We start from the raw sequence: 15,699 nt of genomic DNA, 5'->3' as shown, positions 1-15,699 counted from the left end.
ATTTGGTGGACTGTTTGATGCTGTTGCGGTTTTTGTTGTTGTGTGTTGACAGCTGGAACCCTTATAATTCCCACCCTCGTCCTTGTTTTGGCTTTTCCAGTTCTTCTGCCCTTGGCCCCTATGATGAAGTATAATTTCAGCTTGCAGTACCCAACAAAAAAAGCTGTGAAACTTAAAACCAAATCATGTAGGCTAATGGTGTTTGAGTTGCAATTCAGTTTCAGGTATTTGCAACCACAGGCAGTAAAACATCATTTTAACACACAGCTAAACACACAGACCTCTTGGATAGTGCATTGTGAGTTTATAGACACCCAGAGGCTTATTTCATCCACAACCACTCAGTACAGGACAAAAAACACACAAAAGATTTTTATATTTTTATATATAATAATTTAATTGTTCCCTCTTGTGAGTTTAAGTCGTTGTAAATTACCGATTTATGGTTGCTTAGAGAAAGTGAAATCTAGACAGTTGTATGTGTTCCTGTACCCTTTCTCTTGTATTTCTTGAAACGTTTACTGAGAGGTGTTGTATTTGAATGAGTTGTTGATGCATATTGTGACGTGTTAAATTGCTGCAATATCATCTCTTACCAGCAGAGGTCAGACTGCACCTTTTCACCAGCAACTCGTTGCCAGTTTAAAGTATTTCCCACTAGAGACAGTATGCACCACAGGATGAACGACTGAAACACAAAATCCATGCCCTCATTATACCAGCCATCTCCCACCAAAATGGTGAGATATACACACTATACTGGTATCCACCTATCGTGTTTATGCAGGTTACATTCATAGCAAAAAGGGCTTATTTTGTCTTATAGCTACAGAAGACATGAATAGCAAAGAGCACCCTCTGATTACTAATATAACAATAGAGTGCACTGCTGCTTTCTATGCTTTTCATTTGGTGTCTTCCATGAACACTTAAAGTGACATCCACCCTTAACAGGAGCGTTATGAGGACTCTGGTTTGACTCTGAATATGTGATGTGGCAAAGCATGGAGCTTCTCCATTGGCACTATGGTCAGTGCTGCCTTTCTGGACTCATAAACTGTTTACTTGAGCTTTTACACCCAAATTACTTAAATTAATTGCAGTTTTACCAAGTATAAACTAAAAATACACCCCACTCCCTATTAAGTCATTGTGTATACAGAGTCACTCCCCATTCTCTGTCAATGGAAAACATTTAAACTTAATTACATTGCCATACTCGCCTTGACTGTTTTGCCTCTGGCTTTGGAAGAGACTGCTCTGTCTGAGGTCTACTGGTCTCATCCTTTTACAGAATATTACATGCTTGTTATTATTAGAGATGAAACGATAAGTCAGTTGCCAGAAAAGTTATTGCCAACTATTATAATAATCAATTAATCGTTTAAGTCATTTTGTTGTTCATTTGTTGGCATTACATTTTTTTAATGATAGGGTTAAGATGCACTACAAATGCCTTTAGTAATTATGAGGAGTATTTCCCATGTCAATCAGACTAAAATCTCAAACAAACAAATACACACCCTCATTTGATTGGGCGTTAGTTACTTCTCATTATTTTTCAGTTGTGTATAAACATCAACATGGCTTACATGGGATAGTCTACAGCAAAACTGTATAAGCAGGGAAATGTGTAAAACGCGAAACTTTGCACAAACATGCCCTAACCCTGCAAAGCTACAAGCCCTCATACACATGTACACACAAGCTTGTATGCAATCTTTGATGAGATACTGAAGCAGATCACATTTGGAAAGTGTACGTGTTCTGTTCCAAAAAACAAAACAAACAAAAGAAACAGCCATGGAAAAGCAATTATCCCCTTTTTAGGATGTACTTGTGTTTAACATATTATGTGTCTTCCTGCATAAAGACAGTTGTCTTATTGGTGAGGAGTTCTGTGTTTGGGTAAAAAGAAATCAACTTGAAAAATGTGTGCCGCTACATGATTTGCATTCTGACTGCTGGGACCCGTAAATCTAAGGGCTTTCCCCTTTTGTACTCTGTCCTCATTCTCCTCCACCACTCATTCCACCCAGGGCTGTAAAATCATGTTTGCAGGCAGTGTGACTGCCCTTTCATCCTGTGAAAGGGTGTGTGTGTGTGTGTGTGTGTCCACTTGCACAGAGCAGCCATAAATAACACCCCCACCCCACACAAGGCCCCTCAGAAAAAAGAAAGAAAGGCAGATGTAGAAAATAGTGAAGCAACCAGAGAAGAACAACAGCACCAAAGCCTAATAATGGTGCTGAACAGTTGGTTAGTGCTTATTCCAGTCACCACTTTGGAAAAGGCCGAGACTATTAGCTTTTTAGTATATAGCAGTTTAAGCTCGCTTCTTTTTATGTAAGCAGAAGAGTGCATGTTGAGCTAGTGCATAGTAGCACACAGCTGAGCTGCTGAGCTGGGCGAGTGGGTGAGGTGTAGGATTTACTGTCCTGTGCTGGCAGTTGTGGGTGGTTAAAAGAGGGGGGTGGTGAAGGACAGACAGCCATTATTCTTCAGGCTCTTCTAAATCTGCCCCTCGTGATGTATGAAATATTTAGGGAAAGTGGAATGTGGGTAGATCACAAGAGCATGAGAGAAACACTATGAACACAAAAAAATGCAGTAAATATTTGAATATCACTGATCCAGTGTGGTAGCAGTCATTCCCCTGTTGGGGCACTGTTGTTCAAAGCAGCACCAATAACCTGATACCCTGCTAACAGACAGTGCAGAAAGACCACCCCAGGCAGAGCAGGATTTCCATCTGCTTGACTTGGACCAATTCTTCCCCTCATTAGAAATTGACTGGTGTATTGATCCATTCCCCCCATAATCTCTCACTCCTCCCAAATCCCCAGCCCCCCTTACTACTGATAATTGGCCAGCCATTATGATCTGTGCTCTGTCTCTCCACCCCTACCCCCCAGTGCTCACTCAGCAATGGGTGGAGATGTACGCCTGACCTTCCTACTGCAGAGAGCAGGGGGGGAGGGTTGGGAAAAAGGTAGATGTGTTGCAGACTGAAAATTGGAATGTTTTTGCTGGAAGAAGCACAGTGAGATAATTAAAAAGGATGAGCAGAGAACGCCAGCCAAACTAAGCAGGTTTATGGGTGGTGGATATGCTGCAGATGGTTTACTTAACACATACAAATGACACTCAGCTGTGCAATATCTTAGAATTGTGCATAAAATGAAGTCAAACAGTATTACTATATTTTGAGCACAACATTTATCTACACATGCACAGACTCATTCTGAGTCTGGTTCACAGCACAGGCAAAGGCACATCTCACCCCATACAGAGCTCGAATCGCACCATCAACTTACTCCTGTGGTGCAAAAATTGATTGGATCAATCCACACTCTTAATAAGGGTCTAGTTTATTACTCTGTTCCAAAACCATATCACCAGCTGCAGAGCTGCATGTCTTAGTGAATACAAGTCAGAGAGGTCTAATCTTTTGAACAGGCACGCCGAGAGCAAAACCAGTGACTGTTCAGTGCTGTATTGATTCATATGAGATGACATGGCAAAGTGTGTGTGTGTGTGTGTGTGTGTGTGTGTGATCTGTACATATATTATCTAATCAAAGGACCCTATGAATTTCCTGATGATGAAATGTTAACAGTAATTCAGTCAGTAAGTTTTAACATTCACATAGGTTTCTGAACAGTAATGCAGTCTGTGGTACCTAATGTTTCACAGATGAGCACATTTTATTAACCTCAGGTCTGTTGAAGCCTGACATATAGTTGGTCTCCTGGCATTTATGTCTATCAGATACACACATGAGATGGTTTATAGCAGTATTCTCAACTTAATTTTTCTTTGATCTTTAAGTCACCATCATCTACTCATAGGCTATATTAACACCATTTCAGGTTTACTTCACAAAATGAAAACAAAAGTAAGAAATGTGCATAAGGCCCTTTCACAAGACAAGAAGCACAGGTATAAATAATGAAATGAATGATGGCTGAGTTCCAATTAGCTCATTTGGTTTTAGTGTCCTGGTATTGTGTATGCTGGCTCACTGTCACCCTGTCATGGCTTACAGGGACACTTGAGTAAAGCAGTTGATGTTATTAGTAACTCCTGTGCTTTTCGTACTATAACAGGTCAAAACATCTGCTGTGAAAAATTGGTACTATGGCTTAAAAACTAATGACTTTAATAACACTGCAATAACAGTTAGAACTAATTCATATGACATAAGTTAAGGACAACAGTGCAATAAAACAGGTGATTTGTTGAAAAGAAGAAAGAATTGAAATTTCAAACTCAAAATCTAAAAAATAAGACAAGACAAGATAAGATTTCTTTTGTAGAATGTCCCTCTAATTATTTCTGAATACTTAGGTTAGGTTGGGAGCCTTCTCCTGCCTTTTTTGGGCATTCATACTGTATGTAACAGTTTTTTGCATGTATTTAACAGTATCATCTGCATACAGCTTATATATATAACACAATCACCTGCATACAGTATATGTATGTAACATAATCACCCGCATACAGTATATGTATGTAACATAATCAACTAATAATAACTTTTATGTCCTTAATGTCCAGTTAATTAAACAATCATTTATTTTGTTCTTCATTGTAGCTGTCAGCTTTATGAGTGTATATTTAACGCTGTTACAGCAGAATATATAATATATGGACTGCAGCTCGGTAGATGTATGCACACCAGCACATGTCAGATAACTGAAACCATTGGTTTATACCACATCACATAGCTGCAAGCCTAGACACTTATCTGTTAAAAGAAGTGCTGCTTTCTGTGGAATTCCATTTGTGCAAGCTCTCCCTCTGACCTCCAGAGTGGAGCTCCCGTGCTTGTTAGGCCGGCTGGAAGCTCGGACTAGATGCCTGCGTTTCCTTGTGTGGTAATGTGATATTTATATGCTGAAAGCCTTCCTGCCAGCATGCCACACACGCACACACACACACTCTCGCAGGATATATTGGATGCATTCCAAAGGACGGTAAGTCAGGCAATGCTATTTTTTCTTCCCCTCTTTCTCTGTAACATTGCGTGAATCCTTTGCAGTGGCTGCTGTTCTCCTCCCCCCTCCATCGTTCCTTCCTCATATTTTTACCCACTTTCTCTCCAACAGTATGTTTTACAGGTCAGGGCTGTTAAATGAGTTTGTGGAGAATTCAGATTATGCTCAGTGAACAGACGTGCTCACTTACGTGCAACTATGCATCTTTCTCTCTTGCTCTCTATCTCTGTCTGCACAACTTGAGCCACACACTAACACACTCACATTCCTCCCCTTCCTCCCTTTTCCTTGCTGGGCAGTTTGCCATGGCAGAGAGGTCAGACATCATGTGATCTGCAGTGGTGTGTAGAATGCATTCAGCCCAGGGTCCCCAGGCACTGGATGACAACCAACCAAACCTCAGTCACAGGTTTTCAACAGCATGAAAAATACATAGAACCATCTGCCAGACTTGAAATGGCCTGCTACACTGCTGTCCTCAGACCACTTCATTGAATGTCACAGTTTCTGCTGTTGGGCGAGCTGACAGTTAAGCCCCCTTTATTATCTCTACTTCTCCATTTTGTTCTGCTCATTTAATAGGACTTGTTCCTCTCACTGTGTGCTGATCACAGGAACTTGGACAAATGATAAAGGCAACGCAGACAGCTTCCTTTGATGGTCTGAAAGACAGCAGTGTTGATGAAAATGAGTCAGAATCAAAGCGAGGTAACTGAATACCAAGCTGTGTGAAGTGTTAGACTGAATGCTAAACAGGATCAAATTCTTCTTTTTCTCTTTAGAAAATGATGTAATGCGTTTTATAAATCAGATCTCTTCAAATTAGGATTTTTTTAAAACTGAAAATTATTAGGTTATTATGTAGTCATTACTCCAGTACAGTCCTTGTCCTAGAACATAAACAGAAAAGGTACTCATAATATTACATTATTGACTGTAACAATAGTAATGACAGAAACCTTAACCAGCCACTTAACCAGTTCTTGTTTTGTAATTTGTCATTGAGACAGTTCTTGATTTCTTTTTTCTTTTTTTAGCAGGTTTAACTATAATGTATTCAAGAGTTAGGGTAGCTATCACCATATATTTCCTGTTATTTAGCTAAAGTATTTTGCAATACTCATATTAGTATTTAGATGGATGAAATTCCCAAGGCCTGAGAACAATATAAAGTACTTTCTTTATGCTACCATAATATGTACCACATATACAAAGACTAGAACTGATTCACAAGAGAAAGAAATGTACCTCCGCCACAATTATTCCTTTGACATTTCGTCAACCTGTTTTTAGAGATGTTTCGTCTCTGTTGATTTGTTTATTATAGAATTTAGATTTTGAACCATTAGTTTTTATTTCTTAGACCTCATTCATACATTCCTAGCTAGCTAGTACAGTGAGCTTCCCTGCTAATGCATTTTTCACAAGCCATAATAGTTGTTTCTTGTGGTTTTTTGCTAATTTGAATGGTGGATATAGCTTATATGGAAGAAACAAATGATTCCCTCCAAATAATACAAAATATACTGAGGCAGTGTAGTAAAGAGAATCAAAGGAATTAAATCAAGTCAATGGACTGGAATCTTTACAACCCAAACTAAAAGCCTGTGATTTTGTGGTTAAAGTATGTTTAGCTGTTGCTGCAGTTCTGTCAGTATGGCTCTGCAGACAGCTTTTTGGTCCCAGCACATGTAACTGGAAGACGCTTTTAGGTTTTAGTTTATGGAACAATCTTCTGGCTCTCGCTCGTGCTCTCTTTGAAATAATGGCCCCGACTGTGTTAAACGGTGTTTGCATAAAACAGGAAAAATGAGACCTCTGTAGATTTTAATGTTGTGATCTATTTAGTGCATTGCCACAGGCAAACTCTAACCCCCCACAATAAGCTTTAATGAAGCATAGAATCAATATGTTTGACATTTATCTCCCATCTCAACATCTGGTGTTTGTTTTTGATGCCCCAAAATGGCTCCTCATGAGGCCAGCGTCTGTGCCAGTTTTCTGTTTTGGAATGAGGAAATGAATGAAGGTTGTGTGGCGTAGTCTGTAAGTACTTTGCAAAAGTCAGTGGGCGACCGTGTTTCCCTGCTATGTTGTTATCAGGAATTGGAAGAGCCCTCAATTTAATCATTATTCTTTATGCCTGTTACCATCCAAATGTGAGGACAGGCATTACTTCACTCATTACGTCGAGCTGATTTTTAGTGTTTTTGCCAACGTTCCCCAGGCATGCCTATGCAATTGCTTTATGTCACACATACTTATGTGTGTTTATTTGAGAAGAGATCTTTATCCAGCCAAGCCCCGACCCAGCAGCAGTATAACCACAAGTATCTCTCCTAGACAGGGAGAACCAGAGAGACGGAGAGCAAGAGACTCTCTGCCACTGCAGGGTCAGAGATTACAAACTCAATTGTACTCTGCTGGGTGACATGTCTGCTCAGCAACTTCCTGCTAGCGACATCAGAGGGGAAGAAAGTATGGAGAGAGAGGGGGAGGTGAGGGAGGCCATCCATGCTTCCAGTGCCATTAATCTTTCTCCGTTTGTGTGCAGCAAACTAAAAAAAAAAAATTAGCTTCATCGTCCATCAAGCCAGTGAGTCTGACTTAATCCCACAATTTAATCACCGGAAAAAGAAAAGAAAATTTGAAATGAGTAACAGAATACAACCTGTGAATGGATTTGAAATGAGTGTCTTTAATCTTTAGTCTGTAATTTGAGTGCACGTTCGCTGCTGATATTTATTATATTTAACGGGTAGGCCAATCAGGCTCATTAGGGTCGATACTGATCCCTGGCATGCCATTCCAGTTGTTGGCCCTTCACTATCTGGTTCCTTGTTTGAAACATTTCTACAGAAAGCCCGCATATAACAGATTCTGTAAATGCTTCGCCACATGTCTGTTACGTAGGTTATTTTCAAGATTGGACTCGGGAAATTGATTACATCTTGGTATGTGCTGTTAAGTTCAGCAACCACATTTGTCTAACCCTCAAAACTTTGGATAGCTTTTGGATGATCATAGAGCAGCTTGAATGGTCAAATGATAAAGTGCCAATTGATAGGAGAATGCCAAATATTTACATTGAGATGCTTTTCTGTAAATGTAAGCAGCAGTAGGATAGAAGAAAGTAGGAATTCATGAGACTGGCAACAACAGATCCCTTTAATGTATTCACAAAACAGATGAATGGAGAAACTTAAGATGTTGTGTCCACAAGCTGCTTTGCCAAGATACCAGCTAGGTGCTGCCAGCTGTTGTCATGGGCATCAAGTGTTTGTTTTTTGAAGATTGCCAGTGCCTTTTAAAAATGGTCTGACTTGGAATTCAATGACACACAGGCAGAGAGTACCAAATGGAATCAATTATTTTCAACCAAAAGAAGGTTTTCCTGTAATGTTTCACTTCTGTAATTCAAAGTACCAGCTATTGTGTGTATTATAAACCACAATTTGTTTTATTCATAAGAAGGTCTGTGTTCATGTATTGTATCTTGGGTCCAGAATCTTTGTCCATGAAAACTATGAAATGGAGTTATTGCTTGTCCATCAGCCGTATGTGGTGTTCAGCTGAATGTTGTTGTCTTTGACTCTGTAAATGTCTTAATTCCCTAACTCAGGGGATTGTGCCTCAGTATGAGCTACTGTCAATTTAAATGACAGGAGGAGTGTGATCATTATTTTCAATGAGGCTCCAGTGATATTTGCTGAGGGAAGCAGGGAATTTACAGTCTGCCCCATATACACCAGGTACCTGTTTGTAATCAAGCAGAATTAACATCAGGTATGATATGCTTTTTCTTTGTGTAGAGTAGTAGTAGTAGTAACTTTAGATTGAAGCAAGGTGTGTCCACGGAGACACTATCTTACCTTTGAATGGATTATTTAAAAAGCAGCTCACTCTATAATAAAGAGTATAATCCAAAATAAATATATATGCAGTTCCCTTGAATGTCACAATGAAACTCTCAAGCCTAGTCAAGGATTGGTTTGCTGCACTTTAAATCACACTATCAGTCACATTACATAACAAGAAAAAATTATTGTTCCCCTTGGCTCCATTTAATTCGTAGACACAATTATGGCTGATTAAAAAAAACTGACTGACATTCATGTGTGATTTCCTGTGAGAGAGGCAAAAACGTTTCAGCATGTGAGAGAATTGTTGGTATCTTCTGTATATATAAAATCTTGAATGCTAAGTGACATGTTTTCTAATGTTTAGAGTTAAAGAAACAACTAGAAACATATATATGTGTGTATGTATATATATATATATATGTGTGTGCGTATATACATATATATGTGTTTGTGTGTGTGTGTGTATATGTATATATATATGTATATATATATATATATATATGTATATATACATGTATATGTGTATATATATATGTATATATGTGTATATGTATATGTGTGTGTGTATATATATGTAAGACTCATCTATGGAGAAATTAGACCTTATTTACAAAAGCATGCTGAATGTGGTAAAATTATTGATCCTAAATTATAAACATGTATCTAAATGCAATATGTAAAGTTAACATATTATGCTATTGAGCTATTAAAAAAATTGGCATCATTAAGGAATTTGCAGTCTTACTCCCATCACTGTCAACTATTTCTTTCTTGTGCCCTTGTGAAATTGCTTGAAGCACATAGTGCACAAGCTCTTTTGCCATGGTCCACTGGGCAAATATGCCATTAAATGCTTTTGCAGGCTCAGTGTGTGAAGTTGAGTATTGATTTACATGCAACATCATTTTATTTCCTCTCAAATATCTGGTGGTCAGTGTAGCAAGAATAAGATTCAGCATAATTACTTGAATATTGCTGGCAGTCCGCATATTTTTAAACTGTACTGGGTGTTTAAAAAAACATAGGCATGTTATCGCTGATGAGCTGTATCCATGGTCATGCCGTGGAAGATCACATCTTTTTTTCCATTTAGAATTAAAAGCTTTTTCTGTGAGCTATGTCGTCAGTCACTTTGAGTCCAGATGTCACTGTAATAATATTGGAATTTCCCAAAAGCAACTGAGTCATCCGCTCCTCTGACCTCAAGGTCAAGTCGACAGTGTAAGAAGCTATTCAGCAACAAAGAGTTGGATAATACATAAGAATAATATTTAAACACATATTCATCTCTCTATCATCTCTTGAAGATTTTTACTCAAAGGTTCATGTAGAAAATTTTTATATAATATAAGAAGTTGGTATTTAGAGAGAATGTAGTTGCAGCACAACCACAATCCAAGTGTGGGCAGAAAGTATTTATTCAATGATTTTTACTGGTCTTACTAGAGAAAGAATGCTTGTTGATATTTTATGTATAAAGTATAACCAGCATTGGTGACCATGTCTGGACCGTTCCCTAAATAAAAAAAAAAAATCAATTGTCCATTCTTATGTTAGCAATCGTAACTAGGCACAGCATGCCTGTCAAGCTTCGGAGGGCTGTAGTCGGAGAGATACTTGGCATTTGAATAGTTCAGAGGGTTGTGTCCTTTTTTGACTTTGAAAAACCAAAAACACTAAAGTTTACTAAAGCTTACTACCAGTAATAACTGAGAGTTACTTCCAAGGCCAAGTCATTAACAGACTACATTAGTTTGTGGGGTTAATGGTTGCGTGAGGTGTAAAGGAAGCCAGCTCTGGATCCTAGAGTTGCCGAGTTTGGGGTGATGTTGGCAGCTCTGTCATGCTCTTTATTAGATATGTGGAAGTTTACACAGCAACCTCAGCCATATCCGAGCGTCATATCGTTAATCCTCATCCTAAAAGCCTTTACTCTTGTAACGTTAAGTGAAAACATACTGTTTGAAAATACTAACAAGTATGTAAGCCAAGTATATAAGACAGCAAACAGTCTGATCTTTCAATATCTCTCATCATACTTATAATACTAAGACTATAATGCAATACAAGAACAATGTTCTTCAAGTCTTCTGCATGGATCATCAGCTGGTTAGGATGACTTTTTGCCTGAGACATGCAGGTTTAGTCTCAGTCTTTGAATATTTGATCATGTAAGTAGCCATCAAGTGAATATTTAAGATCCTTTTACAGGATTCTTGAGTCAGCTGGAAAAATTAAAGTCAGCCGGCGACAGCATTTTCAACCGACTCACAAAGCTAACATTAGCCTAATTAGCTAGTTAGCTACACCTGCGAGCTAGAAATGAGAAACTGCTTTTTTTCTGTCTGAAAGTAAGGACATAAAATGACAAAGAATTTCAGCTGGTGAATCTGCCACCATATCATTGTAAACGGCATATGTACCATGCAAGAACGGAAAGCTCGACGGGTATAACAGCAGTAACTAAGGAGCGGTGGGCCTAATCAAACAGTCGATTGTCTTATTTTGTTTCAATGAACACCTTCATTGTTCAGCCTAAGATAAATCAGGGTTGCATTAGTGCAAGGAAAATCCGAGTATCCATGTAATCTCCAAGTTGTCTTACCCAAAAAATATTTTCGCTCACTTGCACAAACTGTAAAAGTATAAATTGAAAAGGACTTGTAAAGAGCTCTTATTCAACACCTTCTGTTTAACAGTTCACTGTGTTCTCCCTTGAAGCATATCAGTAGGATCACCTTATCTATTGTAAGCTGAAGTACTAACCCATGGGCTTAGAGAAACCTAAAACTTGCCTTTGATAAGAATCAAGGGACAGCCTTCCTTCTGTGCGTCTTTCTCAGACCGTGCTCATTGCCAGCCTTGAGACTCGAGAGAAGGAGGGAAGAGACAGTTATTTCCCACAGAGGCTGAGTGAACACAGATGGGAGGGCTGTACCCCAGTGTCGGAATATCAAAGCAAATATTCACCTTAAGAGACAGACATGTTCATAAACTCCCCGGTCCTTCTCAATTTCCACATTATGAAATCAAATGCCCACTGTGAAGTGGTTTGTTACCTTACTTAAAATACGAGCCTTTTTGCTGACAGCACCTGTGTTAAGGAGAGCTGGATTTGTGGCACCGATAAAAGGAGATTGTGGTGGAAAATAAGAAGTTTTAATGCCTTCGATTCCCTGGAATTTTTCTTTGAAGTCAAGGTTTGAAAGCAGACATGGTAATTGTCTCCAGGGGTTCTTGCTCTGTGTTTGAGTGTGTTTGAGTGTGTGTGTGTGTGTGTGTGTGTGTGTGTTTTAAAGGAAACTACTGAGTAGAAGGGTTTGCCTGATGTAAATGCAGTGCAGTTGTCTGATACTTCTACTCAAATATAGTAACATCTACTTATTCTTTCACATTTGGGATTTGTAACTTCTGAACCACTTTTTATTGAAGGTATGGCAGTATATAATCTCACTTTCGCAGTGTTATAGAAATAGCTATGTTTTCAACATGCAATTTTCCACTGCATATTAGAAATCTGTTTATTTTTTCAATTTTGTAAGTCCTGCACTCGTCAAACAGAAGCTTAACTGTGAGTAGAGAACCCTTTTCCTTGGAAAGTTCCACCAGTTAGCTTGTTGAGTCTAAAAAGCTTTGACTGTTGTGAGGCAGTCTTGTTTTCGTCTTGCCCGAGGGCCACTGCAGGAGGTGAAGTCATAAACATGGCTGGGAAAGTGGAACTGGGCTAAGTGAGGAAATCTGTGTGAATATCCCTGCAAAAACACATGACTTCACTACACCTGTCAGCACTAGTGCTAGCTAAAAGGCTTAAGTGTGGCTTGCTCTTTACCAATACTTTTTCTTTGCAGAGCTGAATTGTTGTGTTTATGAGGCAGGAGAGTACATCTCGCTCCTCATTCTTCCAGGGTATTTTAATAGTGGGATGGTGGGCTGGTGACAGCTTGAAGTCATTTACATCAAGACATTAATGAAGCCTCAATTGCTGACACGCAGAGTTGGTTCTTGAACTAATCACCACAGTACAAGTATACCAAGGCATCACAGTTGATGTCAGTAAATCCTGCCAAGATTCCCCACTCGGTTGTTTAATGTCATTGTCACGTTGAGGTGATGCTTTGATTAAGAAAGACAAAGGTTTTTAGTCAAAGTACAAACTTACATATGCAGTAACTTGGTGTTTTTACTTTTCATCAGTGCAGAATGTGTCAATTGACCTTTTTAGCTGTACTGAAACGAGCATTTCTAAGGTGACAAAAATATGTTTTGCAGTTAAGCAGACTGACACGGCGGCAGTAATTGGAAAATCATGGCCCCGGTGCTGAGCTTCTAATAATGAGACATGTCTCTCGTTGTGTAGAGGATATTAATAATGTAAAAATTCAGGAGCCAGCGTTGGACACTCCTAGATAATTAATGTTCACTCTCCAACTTGACACCAGTTGATTCTGTAGGTGAAGGAGTATGTTAAATTTTTAATCATCACCGTGCGGCTCAGTGTGCCTGAGCTCCAATGAAAGGGACAAAGTGAGTTGCAACAGCTGCCTGCTTTAGATGGAAAAGTCCATACAAGCTGAGGGTGCATATGTTTGCACCTTTTGCTTCCAGTTCTAAAAGGGTAGTAAAAGGTGTCTGAGAATTTGTTGGGCTTGTGATGGTCCCTGTAGCTGTGTATACAGATGGTAATTGCAGTTCGTTGTTGCAATTGTTTTTTTGATTAATTAACTAAGCATTTAATGTGTGTTATGTCAGAAAATGGTGCATTTTGAAGGTTCATATATTGTCCAATCTGAAACCCACAGATATTTGATTTACTATCACGTAAGACAAAGAAAAGCACTAGTTCAGCTTCACAATTGAGAAGCCGAAACGGGAATGTTCAGCAAAAGTAAATTAATTTTTTTTCTTCTGACGATCGATTAATTGAGTCATTGTTTCAGCTCTAGTCAAGATCAAGTAATTGATTCATCAGGTTCATTCATTATACAAAGGTTATCAGATTTCTATGAATGCAAAAAAAGATGCCAGTTAATAAAAAAAAAAATAAAATAGAGATGAATACAAAGATAAAGATAAACGCATACATGATGATTTGGCCTTGTTTTACAAGAAAGGGTATTTGTGGCTGAGGAACAAAATACAATGTTCAACTGAAGAAAGCAACAGAAATCAATTATGCTTCAGAAGAGGCCACTGCCTACATTAACGTGCATGGTGTAATTTGGCTGATTGCCATTCTCCAGTAGAGATCTTGTTTGCGTTAAGCTGTTTACATGATCCGTTGATACCTTGCAGTTCAGTCTCTTTGTTACCATGAATAAACCAGTTAACAAAATATTCCTGTCAACCTGAGCTGTTCTTTAAATATCTATTAATGCAGCCACCAGTTACCTTGAACATTTCTGACTTGAGGTGTTGTAACCAAGTTGAATTGAATTCATGAATAAACTGAAATGATAAATTAAGACCAAGGGAAGAGAAGGAACAAAAGGACTGGTAAATTCTTCCCAATTAACTTATTTATGCCATGACTGCCGTCAATACAGCAACACAGTCAAGCGATATGCACTTACTGTTTTAGCTCTTTTTCTTTTTCCCTGGATATAAATGCTGTTCTCACTCACTAGTCGTGTTTCCATGAACGTATTCTTACGCGTGTTTTGAAGAATCACATTAGAAAAGCTTTATGGAAATGGCAAAATTTGATAAAACTTCAATTGCTCAAAAATGTTTTTACGCTTGCTTGAGTTGGTTTTTGTTTTTGTTGAAAAAGAGTTAATGTCTTTTCTGAATAAGTTCTGATGTAGCAAACATTTATTCTTCTGCTGAACCGTTCCTCACTGATTTGTCTTCGTCTCCCAACAGCATGAAACATGGCCAACACTAGCTGACATGAAAGAACAATTAAAACTTGCCCAATAGAAACAAAGAGGATCTCTCTCCATTTTTCAGATGGCTTAGACGGCCATGGTGACTTGTTTTGTTTTTCGTTCACAACTTCTGCTTCGTCTACTCTGTTTACTGGCGGATTACAGCCATGCGTAAAGCGTAGCATATACCGCCAACTTCTGACAAAACCATACTTTGCAACAAGCCTAGTTTATTTGCTCTAAACCAGTTGATGGAAATGCGGATAATTACCTTTTCTTTTTGCGAACTTTGCTTAAAATTCGCTTGACAATTGAATGGAAACACAACTACTGTTTCCTTCCTACTTTGCCGTCTTTCATGATGTTAAGCTGTTCTTAATGAAACACTTCCTGCAGATGTTTCACAGTAAATGTGACGTGAAAAGATTATTTCTCCTCAACCGCTGGAAGGCTTTTAATGTGAAACAGATGGAGGAACGAGTTTGCATTAACAGCAAACAGCAGATGGGGGTAAATCAGAAAACAGGGAAGATTCTTACAGAAAACAGGGAAGATTCTTACTAAAATCAAACATGTATATCAAACATAATATATATATATATATATATCTATATATATATATATATATATATATTGGGTCAATACTTCCAAACTCCATTTACACTCATTCATAGACATGATTTCTGGTTTTGTAGTCTGCAATTAACTTTGGAGACAATGTTTTCAATGTAACACGTGATACATACATGAACAGTATGTGTGTTTGCATGTCTGCGTTGCCTGTGTGTGTGTGTGTGTGTGTGTGTGTGTGCTCTCATCCTGTGTTGTGCAGCAATGGAAAAACAAATAATACACTTAGTGCGTGCAAAAAGCTGAAAGACAGTTACAGTTCAGTTTCCTGAGGGCAGCTGCATTTGTTGGAGGGTTAATGAATGCCAGAAACAGGCTTGTGTTGTTTGGTGAACACGA

General features: G+C 38.5%; 1 protein-coding gene across 1 annotated transcript in view; it reads left to right on the top strand.

Moving 5' to 3' along the window:
• trip4 (thyroid hormone receptor interactor 4) overlaps window positions 1–15,699 on the top strand; it is a 67,492-nt gene that overhangs the window by 4,292 nt on the left and 47,501 nt on the right. The window lies entirely within an intron of this gene.

Source organism: Enoplosus armatus, chromosome 1 (assembly GCF_043641665.1).
Source record: "Enoplosus armatus isolate fEnoArm2 chromosome 1, fEnoArm2.hap1, whole genome shotgun sequence".
Taxonomy (NCBI): domain Eukaryota; kingdom Metazoa; phylum Chordata; class Actinopteri; order Centrarchiformes; family Enoplosidae; genus Enoplosus; species Enoplosus armatus.
This window is presented reverse-complemented; position numbering and strand designations above follow the sequence as displayed.